We start from the raw sequence: 12941 nt of genomic DNA, 5'->3' as shown, positions 1-12941 counted from the left end.
CACAGTCTGGGGGGTTTCTCCCCCGAGTTTGTTTTGCTGCTGCATCAGGCCTTCCTCATGCACAACGCTGCCCCTGCTCCCTCGTCTGGTAAAGAGGTTGAGGTTCCCAGAGGTAAACGCCCTCGGGTTGATTCCCAGGCCTTGGAGGAATTTGTCTCCTCCGATGTAGATGAGGGCAGCGTGTCTGAGGTCTCCCAACGGTCCTTTGCGGATTCCTTGGAGGAGACGGATCCCCGCTCGGATGGAGCGGATGACCCCTCTGCAGCGCGGCTTTTTAGCCCAGAGGATTTGCCCAACCTGTTGTTACAGGCCATGGACACTTTGAAGATTTCCTCTCCGGAGGACGTCTCTCCCTCAGCCCCTGTTGGCTCTGCCATTATGCTGGGGACGAAGCGCCCGCCTAGAACCTTCCACGTACATGATGCCATGCACACCTTAATTTCGGCTCAATGGGATGTCCCAGAAGCGAGCCTTAAAGCGGCTAGGGCTATGTCCCGCCTCTATCCTTTGGCTGTGAGTGAACGCGAGACCTATCTGTGGCCTACCGTGGATTCTTTAATCACTGCGGTGACTAAGAAAACGGCGTTGCCGGTGGAAGGTGGCACGGCCCTAAAGGACGCCCAAGACAGAAGATTGGAGGCGGCCTTAAGGTCGTCCTTTGAGGCAGCTGCTTTAAGTTTGCAGGCCTCAGTTTGCTGCTCCTATGTGGCCAGGGCGTGCCTGACTATGCTGCATCGGGCTTCCCCCTCGGATCATTCCTTGAGGGCTGATTGGCCGGCCCTGGAATCGGGCTTAGTCTATTTGGCAGACTTGCTGTATGATGTCTTGAGGGCCTCAGCGAAAGGCATGGCTCAGACAATCTCTGCGCGGCGGTGGCTTTGGCTGAAACATTGGTCTGCTGACCACGCCTCTAAATCCCGCCTGGCTAGGTTGCCTTTTCAAGGCAAGCTGCTCTTTGGGGTCGAGCTGGACAAAATCGTGACCGATCTCGGCACGTCTAAGGGCAAGAAATTACCAGAGGTCAGGGCTCGGGCTAGTACTCGTCCCTGTACCTCCAGAGGACGGTTGCAGGAAGCCCGTCGGTACCGCCCGGGCAAGTCGGGTTCCTCTGCCCCCTCTTCCTTCAAGAGGAATTTCTCCCCCAAGCAGCATTCCTTTCGCAGAGACCGCCGTCCCGGAGGTGCTCCCTCCGGTCCTCCCCCAGGGTCTCGTACCCAATGACGGGGTCTTGGTCCACGCCCCAGTGCAGATTGGAGGACGGCTGTCCTCGTTTCTGGGCGAGTGGACCACAATAACTTCAGACGCGTGGGTGCTGGAAGTCATCAGAGACGGCTACAAACTAGAGTTCTGCCGACCCTTAAAAGACGGGTTTGTACTCTCTCCCTGCAAGTCTCCGGTCAAAGCTGTGGCAGTGCAGCAGACCTTGGACAATCTGATCCGCCTGGGCGCGGTCGTTCCGGTGCCAGAAAGTCAGCTTGGAAAGGGACGTTACTCCATTTACTTTGTGGTACCAAAGAAAGGAGGTTCTGTCCGGCCTATCCTCGACCTCAAAGGGGTCAATCGGGCCTTGAAAGTGCGGCACTTTCGCATGGAGACTCTCCGCTCTGTTATAGCGGCAGTGAAGGCAGGAGAGTTCCTGGCATCCTTGGACATCAAGGAAGCGTACCTGCATATTCCCATCTGGCCTCCTCATCAACGCTTTCTGCGTTTTGCAGTCCTGGGACGACACTTCCAGTTCAGAGCCCTCCCTTTCGGGTTGGCTACTGCTCCGCGGACCTTTTCCAAAGTAATGGTGGTCATCGCGGCCTTCCTACGAAAGGAAGGGGTACAAGTCCATCCTTATCTGGACGACTGGTTGATCCGAGCCCCCTCTTATGCAGAGTGCGGCAAAGCTGTGGACCGGGTAGTTGCTCTTTTGAGCTCCCTGGGATGGATCATCAACTGGGAGAAAAGCCAGCTGCGCCCGACTCAGTCCCTGGAGTACCTGGGAGTTCGATTCGACACCCCAGTGGGCAGAGTGTTGCTGCCAGACAATCGGATTGTCAAACTTCAGGCTCAGGTGGACCAGTTCCTAGTAGCCTCTCCCCTTCGGGCTTGGGACTATGTGCAGCTGTTGGGCTCTATGACGGCCACGATGGAAGTTGTGCCCTGGGCCAGGGCTCATATGAGACCACTACAACACTCTTTGCTGCAGCGCTGGACTCCGATGTCGGAGGATTATGCTGTGCGCCTTCCCTTGGACCCAGCAGTGCGCAAGGCGCTGAGCTGGTGGATGCAGACAGACAAGTTGTCTGCGGGAATGCCTCTGGTGACCCCAGAGTGGATTGTCGACGGACGCCTCGTTGTCGGGCTGGGGAGCCCACTGCTTGGGAAGGACAGCACAGGGGCTCTGGTCTCCTGCAGAGGCAAAGTGGTCTATCAACCTCCTGGAACTCAGAGCCATTCGGTTGGCGCTTTTGGAGTTCATCCCGGTACTGGTGTTGAAGCCTGTACGGGTCCTGTCGGACAATGCCACGGCTGTGGCCTATGTCAACCGCCAGGGAGGTACCAAGAGCGCCCCTCTAGCCAAGGAGGCTATGAATCTTTGCCAGTGGGCGGAAGCGAACCTGGAGCAGCTTTCAGCGGCCCACATTGCCGGAGTCATGAATGTCAAGGCGGACTTTCTCAGTCGCCATACCTTGGAGCCCGGAGAGTGGCAGCTATCTGCTCAGGCGTTCTTGGACATCACGAAGCGCTGGGGCCAGCCGAGCCTAGATCTGATGGCGTCATCGGCCAATTGCCAAGTGCTGCGCTTTTTCAGCAGAGGACGGGACCCTCGATCCCTGGGAGTAGATGCTCTTCTCCAACAGTGGCCGACACAAGAGCTTCTCTATGTGTTCACGCCCTGGCCCATGTTGGGCAGGGTGCTAGACCGGGTGGCAAAGCATCCCGGCAGGGTAATCCTGGTGGGTCCGGATTGGCCCAGGCGTCCCTGGTATGCGGACTTGATCAGGCTCTCAGTCGACGATCCTCTGCGGCTGCCAGTGGAGCAGGGCCTGTTACATCAGGGTCCCGTGGTGATGGAGGATCCCTCCCCCTTTGGTCTTACGGCCTGGCTATTGAGCGGCAGCGTCTGAGGAAGAAGGGCTTCTCAGACAAGGTCATCGCCACTATGCTGAGAGCGAGGAAGCGCTCTACTTCTACTGCTTACGCCAGGGTTTGGCGTATCTTTGCAGCGTGGTGTGAAGCAGGCTCACTTTCTCCCTTCACTGCTCCAATTTCTTCAGTGTTGGCGTTCCTGCAAGAAGGTCTGGGGAAAGGCCTGTCGCTCAGTTCCCTTAAAGTCCAGGTAGCGGCTCTGGCTTGCTTCAGGGGCCGCCTGAAGGGTGCTTCCCTGGCTTCGCAGCCAGATGTGGTGCGCTTTCTCAAGGGAGTTAATCACCTGCGCCCTCCTCTGCACTCAGTGGTGCCTGCGTGGAATCTCAACCTGGTACTAAGAGCATTGCAGAAGCCGCCTTTTGAACCCTTGTCGAGGGCATCTCTGAAAGACCTGACGTTGAAAGCAGTCTTTTTGGTGGCTATCACTTCAGCCAGAAGAGTTTCCGAGCTCCAGGCGCTCTCATGTCGAGAGCCTTTTCTGCAGTTCACTGAGGCAGGAGTGACTATTCGCACAGTGCCTTCCTTCCTGCCCAAGATTGTTTCTCGCTTCCATGTGAATCAGCAGCTCTGTCTCCCTTCCTTTCGTAGGGAGGACTACCCAGAGGAGTACTCTGCTCTTAAATATCTGGATGTTAGACGAGTCATCATCAGATACTTGGAAGTGACCAATGATTTCCGGAAATCGGATCATCTGTATGTCCTGTTTGCAGGTCCTCGTAAGGGTCTGCAGGCTGCTAAGCCTACAGTGGCAAGATGGGTCAAGGAAGCCATTGCAGCGGCTTATGTGGCCGCGGGGAAGGTGCCGCCTATCCAGCTGAAGGCTCACTCCACGAGAGCTCAGGCGGCCTCGATGGCAGAGGCCGGATCCGTCTCCTTGGAAGAGATATGCAAGGCGGCAACTTGGGCTTCGGCTCATACATTCTCCAAGCATTACCGTTTGACTGTGGCTGCACGGGCGGAGGCCCGGTTTGGAGCTTCAGTGTTGAGGTCAGGGATTTCAATGTCCCGCCCTGGGTGAGTACTGCTTCGGTACATCCCACCAGTCTATGGATTGATCAGCTTGATGATATGGAAGGTAAAATTATGTATAATCATACCTGATAATTTTCTTTCCATTAATCATAGCTGATCAATCCATAGCCCCTCCCAGATATCTGTACTGTTTTATTCTGGTTGCATTTCAGGTTCAAGTTTAGTCTTCAGTTACTTCAGAAAGACTTCGTGTTCAAGTTTTTTCACTTGGATTCTTCAAGAGTTAAGACGAGTTTGTGTTACAGTGAGCTGCTGCATTCCTCTCCCCTCCGTTTTACGGGGCTGGATTGAGACTTAAAATTCTGCCGGCACTCCCTCCCGCGTCGTGCGGCTGTAGGGCAGCTTTGTACCCCTCCCGCTTCGGCGGTGTTAGGGTCAGTCAGCTCCTCCCGCGGTTGCGGTTGCAGGATAAGCCAGATCCCCCCGCATCGGCGGGTGTGGTGTCCCTCCCCCGCTCCGCGGGGATGAGCTGGACGGATTCCCCTCCCCCACTTGTGTGGGGATGAGCTGGGTTAATTCCCCTCCCCCGTTTCGGCGGTGGTGAGCTGGGCAGAGTGTCCCTTCGTGGGTGTAATTCTCTAAGTGCTGAGTCCTGCGGATGGCGCTTTGATATCGACATACTGAGGAGTTTCCGGCAGCACATGACCACATATAGGGAGGCAAAAGTTTGCTCTCTATCTCCACCTGCTGGTAGATGGACACAACCCACCAGTCTATGGATTGATCAGCTATGATTAATGGAAAGAAAATTATCAGGTATGATTATACATAATTTTACCTTCGAAAATCTTGTGTTGATAAGTTGTTGTGTGCAAAGTTTCACGTTTATCACACCTTTAATTCTAGAGATATAAAAAGCCAAACTTTACAATTTTTTCGAGCCGCAAATTTTTCGAACCAAGTTTGCTCCAAATTTTCTTCATGGAAATCGCTCATGAAGGGTTTTTTTTTTGTTATTTTGTTTAATAGAGCACAAAAAGTTGTACAAGATGGCCAAGTTTTGTTTCTCTCAACAAAATATTGCCAGAGATACAGTGTCTCAAAGTTGCCGAAATCTTGGAGTCATACCTTAGAAGGCTGCAGTATGGGGTCAAACAGATTACTATATCTCAGCAAGTATTTCATCGGCGAACGTAAAACTTTACCAATGTTCATTGGGGACATGTATGAATGTTCACAGAAAATTTCATCGAAATCCGTGATGGTCAAGCAGGGACCACCAGAACACTTGACATGGAATGACCCTTTGGCCCCCACATCTGCAGTTTCTCTGTTTGGTCGTTCTGGGCCCTCATATTCAGTTCCTGGCTTTGTCTTTCAGCATGGCTATGGCTCCATTCACCTTTTCCTAGGTTTGGGAATTTTGCGGCATTCTCCGCAAGGACAGCATCAGAGTGCACCTCGCTGTAGACGAGATCCGAGAGTCTGTCTTTACGGATCTTCTCGGATTCCTTGGGCTGGGTAGTCACCCTTCAAATGAGCCACCTCGTCCCATTCCAGACAGCTCTGGTACGATTTTTTTCTTGACCAAGGACTGGAGGATCTAGGTTCAGACTTGGGTGCACAGTCTGCTCAGGGCGCAGAGTCCTCGGGCCTGGCTATGCATTAATGTCTTGGGCTCTGCGGCGGACACTTTGGAGGTAGTGCCATGGGCAGTGCTCATAGACGACATCTACAGCTCTTGCTTCTCGACGGATGCTCTCTTGTGTTCCAGGAGTGTTAGCAGTTTCTTCCGTGGCTGTTCTCAGTATGGCTGCGCATGAACTGGGCTTCGCAATTCCTCCCTGTGGAAGGGATGCCTTGGTGCCTCTGCAGTGGATGGTGGTAGTCACGGATGCGAGTCTCTCGGACTGGCGAGCCCTTTGCCTCCTCCTTCTGTCTCCGGGGCAGTGGATGGCACAGGGGACTGTGTAGCCAATCTCCCACCTGGACCTGCTTTTGGTGCTTTGTCTTCTAGCCTCTCAGGACACATTGCAGGCCAGATGGTGCTTGTGCCTTCTTCCCTGTCTGGACCCTCCTTTTGGTGCTGTTCGTCTTCTAGCACTTCAGGACACGTTGCAGGCTAGGCGGTGCTTGTGCCGTTGGAGAAGATGAGGTGGTGGCTTCTTCTTTGACAGAATGGGACTCGGAGTCAGACTGTGGCCATCAGGGCATGTCACCCCATGGAGTGGGCAGAGGACCTTGTGTTCCGTTTCTATGCGGTCCACTTTGCGGGCTTTTCCTACGGTGGTAGATCTGATGGCGTCCTGGCTGGATGCCCAGATCCGTTCTTTCGTCTGTCATCGGAGAGAGGGTGATTCGTCAGGGCTGGTTGTTCAATTGCTTCCTTAGCCAGAGGGCATTCTTCGATAGTGTTTCCTCCATGGCCTCTCTGCGGGGCCTCCAGGGTTGAGTCATTCTGGTATCTCCGGATTAGCCATGGTGCCATTGGTATGCGATATGGTGCGGCTCCTGGTGGCACCTTCGTTTTAGATCCCGCTTGACTCCGAGCTCTTCCTTCTGGGTCCGTTCCCGAGTGGATGATCCCTTTCCCTTTGGTCTTATGGCCTGGTTTTTTGAGAGGCCGACTCTGAGGAACAGAGTTCTTTGGGCACAGTGGTTACTGTTCTATTGCGATCTTGTATGTGGTCCACTTCAACCGAGTATTCTTGGGTGTTGAGGATATTTTGAGGCTGGTTGTGGCCCATGCTTGCTCATCATTGCAGGTGTCTGTTCCTCAGCGATTGAGTTCTTTCTGCAGGATGGGTTGCAGAAGGGCCTGGCCTGGCCTCGCACTCGGAGGTGGTGCATTTCTTGCAGAGTTCTTTTGCTTCTCCGCTGCTGCAACCTTTTTCACCCTGGAACCTTGTTCATATTCTCCGAGTCTAGCTTGGGGCTTCTTGTCTACCGAGCATTGCTTTGGATTCCTTTTGTTCCTTTGCAGAATGCTTCGCTTAGGAACTTATAAGCAGTGTTCTTGGTCACCAGTTCTTCGGCAGGCAGAGTGTCTGAAGTTTTCCTCAGCCATGCCGAGCTGTTTTTTTCTGCAATTTGCTGAGTCTGGAGTGACCTTGCTTTCTATTCCTTCTTTCCTTTCCGGCTGTGGTTTGGCTTTTCTTTCTCAGCCTCTATTTCTTCCCTCCTTTCTGAAGGGGGATTTTCACACGGAGTACACAGCGCTTCGTCTTCTGGATGTTCAGAGGGTTCTCCGGTATTTGCATTTGTTGCATGTTTTTCAGCGTTCAGATCTTCTCTTTGTCTTTGCCGCTGGTTCTTGCCATGGGATGGCAGTCTCTGGTCTCATCTGATTTTTTTTTTCTTGTTGGATTGCAGATACTTTGTGGATTTTTTGGAAAGGTTGTGTCTCACTGGTGGCATTGCAGGCTTGTTTCACAAGATTGCTATCTACCTCTTGGGCAGAACGGGTGTGCTTTCACTATTCAGATGCTGCCTTTGCAGCAGCGGTTCTGTCTTGGGGAGCAGTAACTTCCCACCCTACTTAGGAATTGCTTTGGTACATCCCACCAGTTCTTGGATTCATCTGCTGCATACGCTAAGGAAGGTAAAATTTATGCCTTACCTGCTGATAATTTTCTTTCCTGTAGTAGTAGCAGCAGATGAATCCAGGATCCCGCCCTTTGTCATCCGCGCTTGTTTTGCCTGTCTGTTTTTGTCCTGGGCTTTAGTTTCCAAAAAAAAAAAAAAAGAGAGAAGAGGAAAGAGAACAGAAACCAATGAAGAGGACTCCATCGCAGCAGTGGTTTCTCTTAACTTTCTTGTCTGGTTCTGCTTGGTGATGAGACGTACTGAAGTGAAGCAGGAGCTGGCTGTCTGGTATCACTGCCTTCAGCTTTGTAATCTCTATCTTCCCCTGTTGGTAGATGGACACAACCCACCAGTTTTTAGATTTCATCTGCTGCTACTAAAGGAAAGAAAATTATCAGCAGGTAAGGCATAATTTTAATCTATTTCCGTTTTCAACAGTTGATATACTGCAAGTGATCCCCGAGGCGACTCTACAGTTCACAATTTCTATTACAAGTACTTCGCAATGTCCCTGATGGGCTCACAATCTAAGTAAGGAAAAACAAACAGCCTTGTAGGTTAGGCTATTTGACTCCAGACAACACTTGACCCCTGACGCAGGCCTTACGGCCGAAACACGTCACGTGTCGGGTCATTTGTGCCATTGTGAATAAAGACCTTGTTCAGGAAGACACTCATTGTGAGAGGACCTTTTGTTGGATCCACTGTTTGTTTTTCCTTACTGGTTTTCCTGTGGAGAGCTCACCTTCTGTGAGTGTTTGCTCACAATCTAAGTTACATATTGCACCTGTTGCAATGGAGGACCGTGACTTAAACAGGGTCAAACGGAGCTGCAGAGGAAACTGAAAAAGTTGCTCTTTTTAGGCAGTGTTAAGACAAACCCTACACCAGAAAGAGCAAGGCAGGGGTAGATGAGGTCACTTAAATTTAAATGGTTTTTAATGCGAGTAATTGTAGGTATTCGTTAAATCCATCTTTCGTTCTTACATTTAGCTTTGTTTTTCAGAAATGCTTTGAAAGAATATAGGCTTTACTGTAGGTTAGCACATCTGATTATGTATTTTTAAACTTATCATGTAATTTCAATAGTTGGAACTGCTTTTTTTTTCCCCCTGTCTAAACAGACACTACTAGAATATGCAGAAAAGTGGAAGACATCTGAAGATCCTTTGCCTCTGTTGGAAGTCTACACTGTGGCTATCCAAAGTTATTCTAAAGCACGGCCATACCTTACTTCAGAATGCGAGAATGTTGCCTTTGTTCTTGAACGGTTAGCACTGTGAGTATCTGTCTTTCTGAGTTCATCAAGTGTATTGAATGGTTATCTAAATGTTTTCTTAAATGATTTTGTAGACTAATTTCCAAAATATAACTTCCAATAAATTTTGTCATGAGAGACTGAACAAAGCTGTACACAGTTTAGTACAAAACTGTAGAATTCTTGCTTCCTACACTAAAACTAAAATTTATATCCTTGATTGATATATATATTGTAGAGTATGTTTTGATCTTCAAAGTATGGCTGTCTCGTCTAAAGTAATACTACTATCAATAGTGAAGCAGGGTAATCAATTCTATAGCATCTTTATCTTGCTAGTCCAGTCCAGACAGATTATGTCCCCCTACCAAACTGAAGAGTAGCAAATCTCCTGGACCGGATGAGTACTGATAGAACTGAATAATGAACTTGCGGAGTTATTGTTAGTAATATGTAATTTATCCTTAAAATCAAGCGTGGTACTGGAAGATTTGAGGATGGCCAAAGCAACGCCGATTTTTTTAAAAAAGGTTCCAGAGGAGATCAGGGAAATTATAGACCGGTGAGTCTGACGTCAGTGCCGGGCAAAATGGTAGAGATTATTATAAAGAACAAAATTACAGAGCAATATTCAAAAGCATGGATTAATGAGACAGTCAACATGGATTTAGTGAAGGGAAATCTTGCCTCACCAAGCTATTACATTTCTTTGAAGGGGTGAACAAACATGTGGATAAAGGTGAGCCGGTCAATATTGTGTATCTGGATCTTCAAGAAAGACTCCAGAGGAAATTGGAGAGTCATGGAATAGGAGGTACTGTCCTATTGTGGATTAAAAACGAGTTAAAAGATAGAAAACAGAGAGTAGGGTTAAATTGTCAGTATTCTCAATGGAGAAGGGTAGTTACTGGGGTTCCCCAGGGGTCTGTGCTGGGACCACTGCTTTTTAACATTTATAAATGACCTAGAGATGGAAGTAACTAGTGAGGTAATTAAATTTGCTGACGACACAAAGTTATTCAAAGTTGTTAAATCGCGAGAGGATTGTGAAAAATTACAAGAGGACCTAACGAGACTGGGCTTCTAAATGGCAGATGACGTTTAATGTGAGCAAGTGCAAAGTGATGCATGTGGGAAAGAGGAACCCGAATTATAGCTACGTCATGCAAGGTCCCACATTAGGAGTCACGGACCAAGAAAGGGATCTTGGTGTCGTCATTGATGATACGTTGAAACCTTCTACTCATTGAGCTGCTGCGGCTATGAAAGCAAATAGAATGTTAGGTATTATTAGGAAGGGAATGGAAAACAAAAATGAGGATGTTATAATGCCTTTGTATTGCTCCATGGTGCGACTGCACCTTGAATATTGTGTTCAATTCTGGTCGCCGTATCTCAAAAAAGATATGGTGGAATTAGAAAAGGTGCAGAGAAGGGCGACGAAAATGGTAAAGGGGATGGGACAACTTCCCTATGAGGAAAGGCTAAAGCGGCTTGGGCTCTTCAGCTTGGAGAGAAGGTGACTGAGGGGAGATATGATAGAGGTCTATAAAATAATGAGTGGAGTTGAATGGATAGACATGAAGTGTCTGTTTACGCTTTCCAAAATTAGTAGGACTAGGGGGCATGCGATGACGCTACAAAGAAGTAAATTTAAAATGAATTGGAGAGAGTTTTTCTTCCCTCAACGTTTAAGTAAACTCTGGAATTCATTTCCAGAGAATGTGGTAAAGGTGGTTAGCTTAGCAGAGTTTAATAAAGGCTTGGATGGCTTCCTAAAGGATAAATCCATAGACCATTATTGAATTGGACTTGGGGAAAATCCACTATTTCTGGGATGGTTAGTATACAGTGTTTTCTACCTTTTTGGGATCTTGCCAGATATTTGTGACCTGGATTGGCCACTGTTGGAAACAGGATGCTGGGCTTGATGGACCTTTGGTCTGTCCCAGTATGGCAATACTTATGTACTTATGATGCAGCAATTGCCTGCCTCACTGGAGATGTTTAGTTTGTAGTTGGGGATGGCATTTCTGGTGGATGCTCTTTACGACCTTGTACATGTTTTCTCTCACTGGCAGCTGCAGTGGTGGCACATAAGATTTAGATTTTTTTATTTATAATTCTCTCTTATCTAGAGCGGAGAACAAGCAAAACATACACAATCATAAGTACATAAGTAATGCCACACTGGGAAAAGACCAAGGGTCCATCGAGCCCAGCATCCTGTCCACGACGGCGGCCAATCATAAACACAAACAACGCAACAATATAAAAAACTCAACAATTTATCTTCACAAAAACTAAAAGTACAGGTACATTAAGAAAAACAGCAGATGTCAAGATGAGCCATATGCCAGATGTAATAAATGTTGTTTTGGTAAATGCTTAAAAACTGCCGAATCTCCAGTGGCAGTATGTTCCACTCCAGAGGACCAGCAACAGTGAAAATACAACTTGGCTGCAAGTAGTTGCAGAGTGCAGTGTATGAGATGGATCTAGTTGCAATCCAGAACTCAAATACAAAGAAGAGTTTTGAAATTTTTGACCTTTGCAGCTGCTTTTAAGTATTTTTCCCTTCACTGTTCTCATTTTATCATAGTCTTCTTTTTGAAAGTTAAATGCTAGCATATTGAATTTCCTGTTTGTACTTACTTCAGAGCTTATATTAAATCTGATCACGTTATGATCACTTATCAAGCAACCCCAGCACATTACCTCCTGGTACTGCGGTCACACCATGGAGCGATTTACAAAGGCATTTATAACATTCTCAGTTTTGTTTTCCATTCCTTTCCTAATAATTCCTAACTTTGTTTGCTTTCTTAACCGCTAACCCCTGGGAACCTCACTATCTACCCTTCTCCATTGAGAATATTGACTATTTAACCCTATACTGTTTTCTGTCTTTTAACCAGTTCTTAATCCACAGTAGGACATTACCTCCTATTCTCTGACTTTCTAATTTCCTCAGGAGTCTTTTGTGAGGTACTTTGTCAAATGCCTTTTGAAAATCCAGATACACAATATCAGTCGGCTCACCTTTATCCATGTGTTTGTTCACCACTTTAAAAAAATGTAATAGATTGGTGAGGCAAGATTTCCAGTGACTAAATTCACACAGGGAAACACCACTACTTGTACCGTGTCCTGCCATTTGGCCTCACATCCATTCCCAGTATCTTTTCAAAATGTCTAGCAATAGTTGCAGCATCGCTATGTAGACAAGGATTCATGTGTTTCCCTACTACTACTACTACTACTATTTAGCATTTCTATAGCGCTACAAGGCATACGCAGCGCTGCACAAACATAGAAGAAAGACAGCCCCTGCTCAAAGAGCTTACAATCTAATAGACAAAAAATAAATAAAGTAAGCAAATCAAATCAATTAATGTGAACGGGAAGGAAGAGAGGAGGGTAGGTGGAGGCAAGTGGTTACGAGTCAAAAGCAATGTTAAAGAGGTGGGCTTTCAGTCTAGATTTAAAGGTGGCCAAGGATGGGGCAAGACGTAGGGGCTCAGGAAGTTTATTCCAGGAGTAGGGTGCAGCGAGACAGAAGGTGCGAAGTCTGGAGTTGGCAGTAGTGGAGAAGGGAACAGATGAGAAGGATTTATCCATGGAGCGGAGTGCACGGGAAGGGGTGTAGGGAAGGACGAGTGTGGAGAGATACTGGGGAGCAGCAGAGTGAGTACATTTATAGGTTAGTAGAAGAAGTTTGAACAGGATGCGAAAACGGATAGGGAGCCAGTGAAGGGTCTTGAGGAGAGGGGTAGTATGAGTAAAGCGACCCTGGCGGAAGACGAGACGGGCAGCAGAGTTTTGAACCGACTGGAGAGGGGAGAGGTGACTAAGTGGGAGGCCAGCAAGAAGCAGATTGCAGTAGTCTAAACGAGAGGTGACAAGGGTGTGGATGAGGGTTTTGGTAGAGTGCTCGGAAAGAAAGGGGCGGATTTTACGGATGTTGTAAAGAAAGAAACGACAGGTC

The 12941-nt window shown here is 48.3% G+C and overlaps 1 protein-coding gene across 1 annotated transcript in view; it reads left to right on the top strand.

The window, feature by feature from the left end:
* ZNF292 (zinc finger protein 292) overlaps positions 1-12941 on the top strand; it is a 325625-nt gene that overhangs the window by 31401 nt on the left and 281283 nt on the right. The window contains exon 2 of the mRNA XM_030199115.1: positions 8820-8974. The gene's annotated coding sequence lies outside the window, so the exon portion shown is untranslated. The remainder of the gene's footprint in view (positions 1-8819; positions 8975-12941) is intronic.

This window comes from Microcaecilia unicolor, chromosome 3 (assembly GCF_901765095.1).
Source record: "Microcaecilia unicolor chromosome 3, aMicUni1.1, whole genome shotgun sequence".
Lineage (NCBI taxonomy): Eukaryota > Metazoa > Chordata > Amphibia > Gymnophiona > Siphonopidae > Microcaecilia > Microcaecilia unicolor.
The sequence above is the reverse complement of the archived record's forward strand: the minus strand, read 5'-3'. Positions and strand labels throughout refer to the sequence as shown.